Source organism: Oncorhynchus mykiss, chromosome 7 (genome assembly GCF_013265735.2).
Source record: "Oncorhynchus mykiss isolate Arlee chromosome 7, USDA_OmykA_1.1, whole genome shotgun sequence".
Lineage (NCBI taxonomy): Eukaryota > Metazoa > Chordata > Actinopteri > Salmoniformes > Salmonidae > Oncorhynchus > Oncorhynchus mykiss.
The window spans coordinates 25,884,918-25,894,617 of NC_048571.1; positions in this window are offsets into that span (position 1 = coordinate 25,884,918).

Sequence of the window (9,700 nt, forward strand, 5' to 3'; positions counted from 1 at the left end):
GGAGGAAATCCTCGATCAGCGCACGGTCCAGCACGTCCCGAGAGGGAACCCAACTCCTCTCCTCAGGACCGTACCCCTCCCAATCTACGAGGTACTGGTGACCACGGCCCCGAGGACGCATGTCCAAAATTCTACGGACCCTGTAGATGGGTGCGCCCTCGACAAGGATGGGGGGGGGGGGGGGAAGACGAGCGGGGGCGCGAAGGACGGGCTTGATGCAGGAGACATGGAAGACCGGGTGGACGCGACGAAGGTATCGCGGAAGGAGAAGTCGAACTGCGACAGGATTAATGACCCGAGAAATACGGAACGGACCAATGAACCGCGGGGTCAACTTGCGAGAAGCCGTCTTAAGGGGAAGGTTCTGAGTGGAGAGCCAAACTCTCTGACCGCGACAATATCTAGGACTCTTAGTTCTACGCTTATTAGCAGCCCTCACAGTCTGCGTCCTATAACGGCAAAGTGCAGACCTGACCCTCTTCCAGGTGCGCTCGCAACGTTGGACAAAAGCCTGAGCGGAGGGGACGCTGGACTCGGCGAACTGAGATGAGAACAGCGGAGGCTGGTACCCGAGGCTACTCTGAAAAGGAGATAGCCCGGTCGCAGACGAAGGAAGCGAGTTGTGGGCGTATTCTGCCCAGGGGAGCTGTTCTGACCAAGACGCAGGGTTACGAAAAGAAAGACTGCGTAAGATGCGACCAATAGTCTGATTGGCCCGTTCTGCTTGACCGTTAGACTGGGGGTGAAAGCCGGAAGAGAGACTGACGGAAGCCCCAATCAAACGGCAAAACTCCCTCCAAAATTGAGACGTGAATTGCGGACCTCTGTCCGAAACGACGTCTGACGGAAGGCCATGAATTCTGAAAACATTCTCGATGATGATTTGTGCCGTCTCTTTAGCAGAAGGAAGCTTAGCAAGGGGAATGAAATGAGCCGCCTTAGAGAACCTATCGACAACCGTAAGAATAACAGTCTTCCCCGCTGACGAAGGCAGTCCGGTGACAAAATCTAAGGCGATGTGAGACCACGGTCGAGAGGGAATAGGAAGCGGCCTGAGACGGCCGGCAGGAGGAGAGTTACCGGACTTAGTCTGCGCGCAGACCGAACAAGCAGCCACGAAACGACGCGTGTCATGCTCCCGGGTGGGCCACCAAAAACGCTGGCGAATGGAAGCAAGCGTACCCCGAACGCCAGGGTGGCCGGCTAACTTGGCAGAGTGAGCCCACTGAAGAACGGCCAGACGAGTAGGAACGGGAACGAAAAGAAGGTTCCTAGGACAAGCGCGCGGCGACGGAGTGTGAGTGAGCGCTTGTTTTACCTGCCTCTCAATTCCCCAGACAGTCAACCCGACAACACGCCCCTCAGGGAGAATCCCCTCGGGGTCAGTGGAGGCTACTGAAGAACTGAAGAGACGAGACAAAGCATCAGGCTTGGTGTTCTTAGAGCCCGGACGATAAGAAATCACGAACTCGAAACGAGCGAAAAACAGCGCCCAACGCGCCTGACGCGCATTAAGTCGTTTGGCAGAACGGATGTACTCAAGGTTCCTATGGTCAGTCCAAACGACAAAAGGAACGGTCGCCCCCTCCAACCACTGTCGCCATTCGCCTAGGGCTAACCGGATGGCGAGCAGTTCGCGGTTACCCACATCATAGTTACGTTCCGACGGCGACAGGCGATGAGAAAAATACGCGCATGGGTGGACCTTGTCGTCAGAGAGGGAGCGCTGAGAAAGAATGGCTCCCACGCCCACCTCTGACGCGTCAACCTCGACAACGAACTGTCTAGAGACGTCAGGTGTAACAAGGATAGGAGCGGATGTAAAACGATTCTTGAGGAGATCAAAAGCTCCCTGGGCGGAAACGGACCACTTAAAGCACGTCTTGACAGAAGTAAGGGCTGTGAGAGGAGCTGCCACCTGACCGAAATTACGGATGAAACGACGATAGAAGTTTGCGAAGCCGAGAAAGCGCTGCAGCTCGACGCGTGACTTAGGGACGGGCCAATCAATGACAGCTTGGACCTTAGCGGGATCCATCTTAATGCCTTCAGCGGAAATAACAGAACCGAGAAATGTGACGGAGGAGGCATGAAAAGTGCACTTCTCAGCCTTCACAAAAAGACAATTCTCTAAAAGGCGCTGGAGGACACGTCGAACGTGCTGAACATGAATCTGGAGTGACGGTGAAAAAATCAGGATATCGTCAAGGTAAACGAAAACAAAGATGTTCAGCATGTCTCTCAGGACATCATTGACTAATGCCTGAAAGACAGCTGGAGCGTTAGCGAGGCCGAAAGGAAGAACCCGGTATTCAAAGTGCCCTAACGGAGTGTTAAACGCCGTCTTCCACTCGTCCCCCTCCCTGATGCGCACGAGATGGTAAGCGTTACGAAGGTCCAACTTAGTAAAAAACCTGGCTCCCTGCAGGATCTCGAAGGCTGAAGACATAAGAGGAAGCGGATAACGATTCTTCACTGTTATGTCATTCAGCCCTCGATAATCTATGCAGGGGCGCAGAGACCCGTCCTTCTTCTTGACAAAAAAAAACCCCGCTCCGGCGGGAGAGGAGGAGGGGACTATGGTACCGGCGTCAAGAGCTACAGACAAATAATCTTCGAGAGCCTTACGTTCGGGAGCCGACAGAGAGTATAGTCTACCCCGGGGGGGGGTGGTTCCCGGAAGGAGATCAATACTACAATCATACGACCGGTGTGGAGGAAGAGAGGTGGCCCTGGACCGACTGAACACCGTGCGCAGATCGTGATATTCCTCCGGCACCCCTGTCAAATCACCAGGCTCCTCCTGTGAAGAAGAGACAGAGGAAACAGGAGGGATAGCAGACATTAAACATTTCACATGACAAGAGACGTTCCAGGAGAGGATAGAATTACTAGACCAATTAATGGAAGGATTATGACAAACTAGCCAGGTGTAAAAGGTGAACGAAAAATTAAAAAAGAAATGGTTTCACTATGATTACCAGAAACAGTGAGGGTTAAAGGTAGCGTCTCACGCTGAATCCTGGGGAGAGGACTACCATCCAGGGCGAACAAGGCCGTGGGCTCCTTTAACTGTCTGAGAGGAATGTCATGTTCCCGAGCCCAGGTCTCGTCCATAAAACAGCCCTCCGCCCCAGAGTCTATTAAGGCACTGCAGGAAGCTGACGAACCGGTCCAGCGTAGATGGACCGACAAGGTAGTGCAGGATCTTGAAGGAGAGACAGGAGTAGTAGCGCTCACCAGTAGCCCTCCGCTTACTGACGAGCTCTGGCCTTTTACTGGACATGAAGTGACAAAATGACCAGCGGAACCGCAATAGAGACAGAGGCGGTTGGTGATTCTCCGTTCCCTCTCCTTAGTCGAGATGCGGATACCTCCCAGCTGCATGGGCTCAGCACCCGAGCCGGCAGAGGAAGATGGTAGTGATGCGGAGAGGGGGGCGACGGAGAGCGCGAGCTCCTTTCCACGAGCTCGGTGACGAAGATCAACCCGTCGCTCAATGCGAATAGCGAGTTCAATCAAGGAATCCACGCTGGAAGGAACCTCCCGGGAGAGAATCTCATCCTTTACCTCTGCGCGGAGACCCTCCAGAAGACGAGCGAGCAAGGCCGGCTCGTTCCAGCCACTGGAGACAGCAAGAGTGCGAAACTCAATAGAGTAGTCTGTTATGGATCGATTGCCTTGACATAGGGAAGACAGGGCCCTGGAAGCCTCCTCCCCAAAAACAGATCGATCAAAAACCCGTATCATCTCCTCCTTAAAGTCCTGATACTGGTTAGTACACTCAGCCCTTGCCTCCCAGATTGCCGTGCCCCACTCACGAGCCCGTCCAATAAGGAGAGATATGACGTAGGCGACACGAGCAGTGCTCCTGGAGTAAGTGTTGGGCTGGAGAGAAAACACAATATCACACTGGGTGAGGAACGAGCGGCATTCAGTGGGCTCCCCAGAGTAACACGGCGGGTTATTGATTCTGGGCTCCGGAGATTCGAAAGCCCTGGAAGTGGCCGGTGGATCGAGGCGGAGATGGTGAACCTGTTCTGTGAGGTTGGAGACTTGGGTGGCCAGGGTCTCAACGGCATGTCGAGCAGCAGACACTTCCTGCTCGTGTCTGCCTAGCATCGCTCCCTGGATCCCGACGGCTGAGTGGAGAGGATCCGAAGTCGCTGGGTCCATTCTTGGTCAGATTCTTCTGTTACGGTGCGTGAATGAGGACCCAAAAGCGAATTAACTTAAACAGAGCTTCTTTAATTACCAAACATAGGTAGGCTCAGACGGACCGGCAGATTCCGACAGGACAAGACAAGGTTACAGCAAACATGACGACAGTCTGGTTCAGGCATGAAACACAACAAACAAGAATCTGACAAGGACAGGAACAAAAACAGAGAGCGATATAGGGGACTAATCAGAGGGAAAAAGGGAACAGGTGGGAAAAGGGGTGACGAGGTGGTTAGGAGGAGACAAGGCACAGCTGGGGGAAAGAGGGGGAGAAAAGGTAACCTAACAACGACCAGCAGAGGGAGACAGGGTGAAGGGAAAGGACAGAGACAAGACACAACATGACAGTACATGACAGTACCCCCCCACTCACCGAGCGCCTCCTGGCGCACTCGAGGAGGAAACCTGGCGGCAACGGAGGAAATCCTCGATCAGCGCACGGTCCAGCACGTCCCGAGAGGGAACCCAACTCCTCTCCTCAGGACCGTACCCCTCCCAATCTACGAGGTACTGGTGACCACGGCCCCGAGGACGCATGTCCAAAATTCTACGGACCCTGTAGATGGGTGCGCCCTCGACAAGGATGGGGGGGGGGGGGGGGGGAAGACGAGCGGGGGCGCGAAGGACGGGCTTGATGCAGGAGACATGGAAGACCGGGTGGACGCGACGAAGGTATCGCGGAAGGAGAAGTCGAACTGCGACAGGATTAATGACCCGAGAAATACGGAACGGACCAATGAACCGCGGGGTCAACTTGCGAGAAGCCGTCTTAAGGGGAAGGTTCTGAGTGGAGAGCCAAACTCTCTGACCGCGACAATATCTAGGACTCTTAGTTCTACGCTTATTAGCAGCCCTCACAGTCTGCGTCCTATAACGGCAAAGTGCAGACCTGACCCTCTTCCAGGTGCGCTCGCAACGTTGGACAAAAGCCTGAGCGGAGGGGACGCTGGACTCGGCGAACTGAGATGAGAACAGCGGAGGCTGGTACCCGAGGCTACTCTGAAAAGGAGATAGCCCGGTCGCAGACGAAGGAAGCGAGTTGTGGGCGTATTCTGCCCAGGGGAGCTGTTCTGACCAAGACGCAGGGTTACGAAAAGAAAGACTGCGTAAGATGCGACCAATAGTCTGATTGGCCCGTTCTGCTTGACCGTTAGACTGGGGGTGAAAGCCGGAAGAGAGACTGACGGAAGCCCCAATCAAACGGCAAAACTCCCTCCAAAATTGAGACGTGAATTGCGGACCTCTGTCCGAAACGACGTCTGACGGAAGGCCATGAATTCTGAAAACATTCTCGATGATGATTTGTGCCGTCTCTTTAGCAGAAGGAAGCTTAGCAAGGGGAATGAAATGAGCCGCCTTAGAGAACCTATCGACAACCGTAAGAATAACAGTCTTCCCCGCTGACGAAGGCAGTCCGGTGACAAAATCTAAGGCGATGTGAGACCACGGTCGAGAGGGAATAGGAAGCGGCCTGAGACGGCCGGCAGGAGGAGAGTTACCGGACTTAGTCTGCGCGCAGACCGAACAAGCAGCCACGAAACGACGCGTGTCATGCTCCCGGGTGGGCCACCAAAAACGCTGGCGAATGGAAGCAAGCGTACCCCGAACGCCAGGGTGGCCGGCTAACTTGGCAGAGTGAGCCCACTGAAGAACGGCCAGACGAGTAGGAACGGGAACGAAAAGAAGGTTCCTAGGACAAGCGCGCGGCGACGGAGTGTGAGTGAGCGCTTGTTTTACCTGCCTCTCAATTCCCCAGACAGTCAACCCGACAACACGCCCCTCAGGGAGAATCCCCTCGGGGTCAGTGGAGGCTACTGAAGAACTGAAGAGACGAGACAAAGCATCAGGCTTGGTGTTCTTAGAGCCCGGACGATAAGAAATCACGAACTCGAAACGAGCGAAAAACAGCGCCCAACGCGCCTGACGCGCATTAAGTCGTTTGGCAGAACGGATGTACTCAAGGTTCCTATGGTCAGTCCAAACGACAAAAGGAACGGTCGCCCCCTCCAACCACTGTCGCCATTCGCCTAGGGCTAACCGGATGGCGAGCAGTTCGCGGTTACCCACATCATAGTTACGTTCCGACGGCGACAGGCGATGAGAAAAATACGCGCATGGGTGGACCTTGTCGTCAGAGAGGGAGCGCTGAGAAAGAATGGCTCCCACGCCCACCTCTGACGCGTCAACCTCGACAACGAACTGTCTAGAGACGTCAGGTGTAACAAGGATAGGAGCGGATGTAAAACGATTCTTGAGGAGATCAAAAGCTCCCTGGGCGGAAACGGACCACTTAAAGCACGTCTTGACAGAAGTAAGGGCTGTGAGAGGAGCTGCCACCTGACCGAAATTACGGATGAAACGACGATAGAAGTTCGCGAAGCCGAGAAAGCGCTGCAGCTCGACGCGTGACTTAGGGACGGGCCAATCAATGACAGCTTGGACCTTAGCGGGATCCATCTTAATGCCTTCAGCGGAAATAACAGAACCGAGAAATGTGACGGAGGAGGCATGAAAAGTGCACTTCTCAGCCTTCACAAAAAGACAATTCTCTAAAAGGCGCTGGAGGACACGTCGAACGTGCTGAACATGAATCTGGAGTGACGGTGAAAAAATCAGGATATCGTCAAGGTAAACGAAAACAAAGATGTTCAGCATGTCTCTCAGGACATCATTGACTAATGCCTGAAAGACAGCTGGAGCGTTAGCGAGGCCGAAAGGAAGAACCCGGTATTCAAAGTGCCCTAACGGAGTGTTAAACGCCGTCTTCCACTCGTCCCCCTCCCTGATGCGCACGAGATGGTAAGCGTTACGAAGGTCCAACTTAGTAAAAAACCTGGCTCCCTGCAGGATCTCGAAGGCTGAAGACATAAGAGGAAGCGGATAACGATTCTTCACTGTTATGTCATTCAGCCCTCGATAATCTATGCAGGGGCGCAGAGACCCGTCCTTCTTCTTGACAAAAAAAAACCCCGCTCCGGCGGGAGAGGAGGAGGGGACTATGGTACCGGCGTCAAGAGCTACAGACAAATAATCTTCGAGAGCCTTACGTTCGGGAGCCGACAGAGAGTATAGTCTACCCCGGGGGGGGGTGGTTCCCGGAAGGAGATCAATACTACAATCATACGACCGGTGTGGAGGAAGAGAGGTGGCCCTGGACCGACTGAACACCGTGCGCAGATCGTGATATTCCTCCGGCACCCCTGTCAAATCACCAGGCTCCTCCTGTGAAGAAGAGACAGAGGAAACAGGAGGGATAGCAGACATTAAACATTTCACATGACAAGAGACGTTCCAGGAGAGGATAGAATTACTAGACCAATTAATGGAAGGATTATGACAAACTAGCCAGGGATGGCCCAAAACAACAGGTGTAAAAGGTGAACGAAAAATTAAAAAAGAAATGGTTTCACTATGATTACCAGAAACAGTGAGGGTTAAAGGTAGCGTCTCACGCTGAATCCTGGGGAGAGGACTACCATCCAGGGCGAACAAGGCCGTGGGCTCCTTTAACTGTCTGAGAGGAATGTCATGTTCCCGAGCCCAGGTCTCGTCCATAAAACAGCCCTCCGCCCCAGAGTCTATTAAGGCACTGCAGGAAGCTGACGAACCGGTCCAGCGTAGATGGACCGACAAGGTAGTGCAGGATCTTGAAGGAGAGACAGGAGTAGTAGCGCTCACCAGTAGCCCTCCGCTTACTGACGAGCTCTGGCCTTTTACTGGACATGAAGTGACAAAATGACCAGCGGAACCGCAATAGAGACAGAGGCGGTTGGTGATTCTCCGTTCCCTCTCCTTAGTCGAGATGCGGATACCTCCCAGCTGCATGGGCTCAGCACCCGAGCCGGCAGAGGAAGATGGTAGTGATGCGGAGAGGGGGGCGACGGAGAGCGCGAGCTCCTTTCCACGAGCTCGGTGACGAAGATCAACCCGTCGCTCAATGCGAATAGCGAGTTCAATCAAGGAATCCACGCTGGAAGGAACCTCCCGGGAGAGAATCTCATCCTTTACCTCTGCGCGGAGACCCTCCAGAAGACGAGCGAGCAAGGCCGGCTCGTTCCAGCCACTGGAGACAGCAAGAGTGCGAAACTCAATAGAGTAGTCTGTTATGGATCGATTGCCTTGACATAGGGAAGACAGGGCCCTGGAAGCCTCCTCCCCAAAAACAGATCGATCAAAAACCCGTATCATCTCCTCCTTAAAGTCCTGATACTGGTTAGTACACTCAGCCCTTGCCTCCCAGATTGCCGTGCCCCACTCACGAGCCCGTCCAATAAGGAGAGATATGACGTAGGCGACACGAGCAGTGCTCCTGGAGTAAGTGTTGGGCTGGAGAGAAAACACAATATCACACTGGGTGAGGAACGAGCGGCATTCAGTGGGCTCCCCAGAGTAACACGGCGGGTTATTGATTCTGGGCTCCGGAGATTCGAAAGCCCTGGAAGTGGCCGGTGGATCGAGGCGGAGATGGTGAACCTGTTCTGTGAGGTTGGAGACTTGGGTGGCCAGGGTCTCAACGGCATGTCGAGCAGCAGACACTTCCTGCTCGTGTCTGCCTAGCATCGCTCCCTGGATCCCGACGGCTGAGTGGAGAGGATCCGAAGTCGCTGGGTCCATTCTTGGTCAGATTCTTCTGTTACGGTGCGTGAATGAGGACCCAAAAGCGAATTAACTTAAACAGAGCTTCTTTAATTACCAAACATAGGTAGGCTCAGACGGACCGGCAGATTCCGACAGGACAAGACAAGGTTACAGCAAACATGACGACAGTCTGGTTCAGGCATGAAACACAACAAACAAGAATCTGACAAGGACAGGAACAAAAACAGAGAGCGATATAGGGGACTAATCAGAGGGAAAAAGGGAACAGGTGGGAAAAGGGGTGACGAGGTGGTTAGGAGGAGACAAGGCACAGCTGGGGGAAAGAGGGGGAGAAAAGGTAACCTAACAACGACCAGCAGAGGGAGACAGGGTGAAGGGAAAGGACAGAGACAAGACACAACATGACAGTACATGACAGAGATATGGCTTTTTACGCCTCTTCACTGTTGACGTTGAGACTAGTGTTTTGCGGGTACTATTTAATGAAGCTGCCAGTTGAGGACTTGTGAGGCGTCTGTTTCTCGAACTAGATTATTTACAAACTACATTGTATACCTTTTTTTCACATTTATTTAACCATGTAGGCCAGTTGAGAACAAGTTCTCATTTACAACTGCGACCTGGCCAAGATAAAGCAAAGCAAGCCATTCATTTCTACTTGGCACAAAATAATCTGAAACATAAATAAATGAAAGTTGGTTTTGTGTTATTTTCTTCGGCTCACTTTAAGATACTAAGTAATAGCAATAATGAGTACAGTATGTAAGAAATTTATAGTTTTTTCCTTCTGCAAGCACACTAATAAGAAGTATGTAAGACATCTAGTGTCTTGTCTTCAGCAAGCACACTAAAAAGATTATGTACGGGTGCTAGAGTGGCC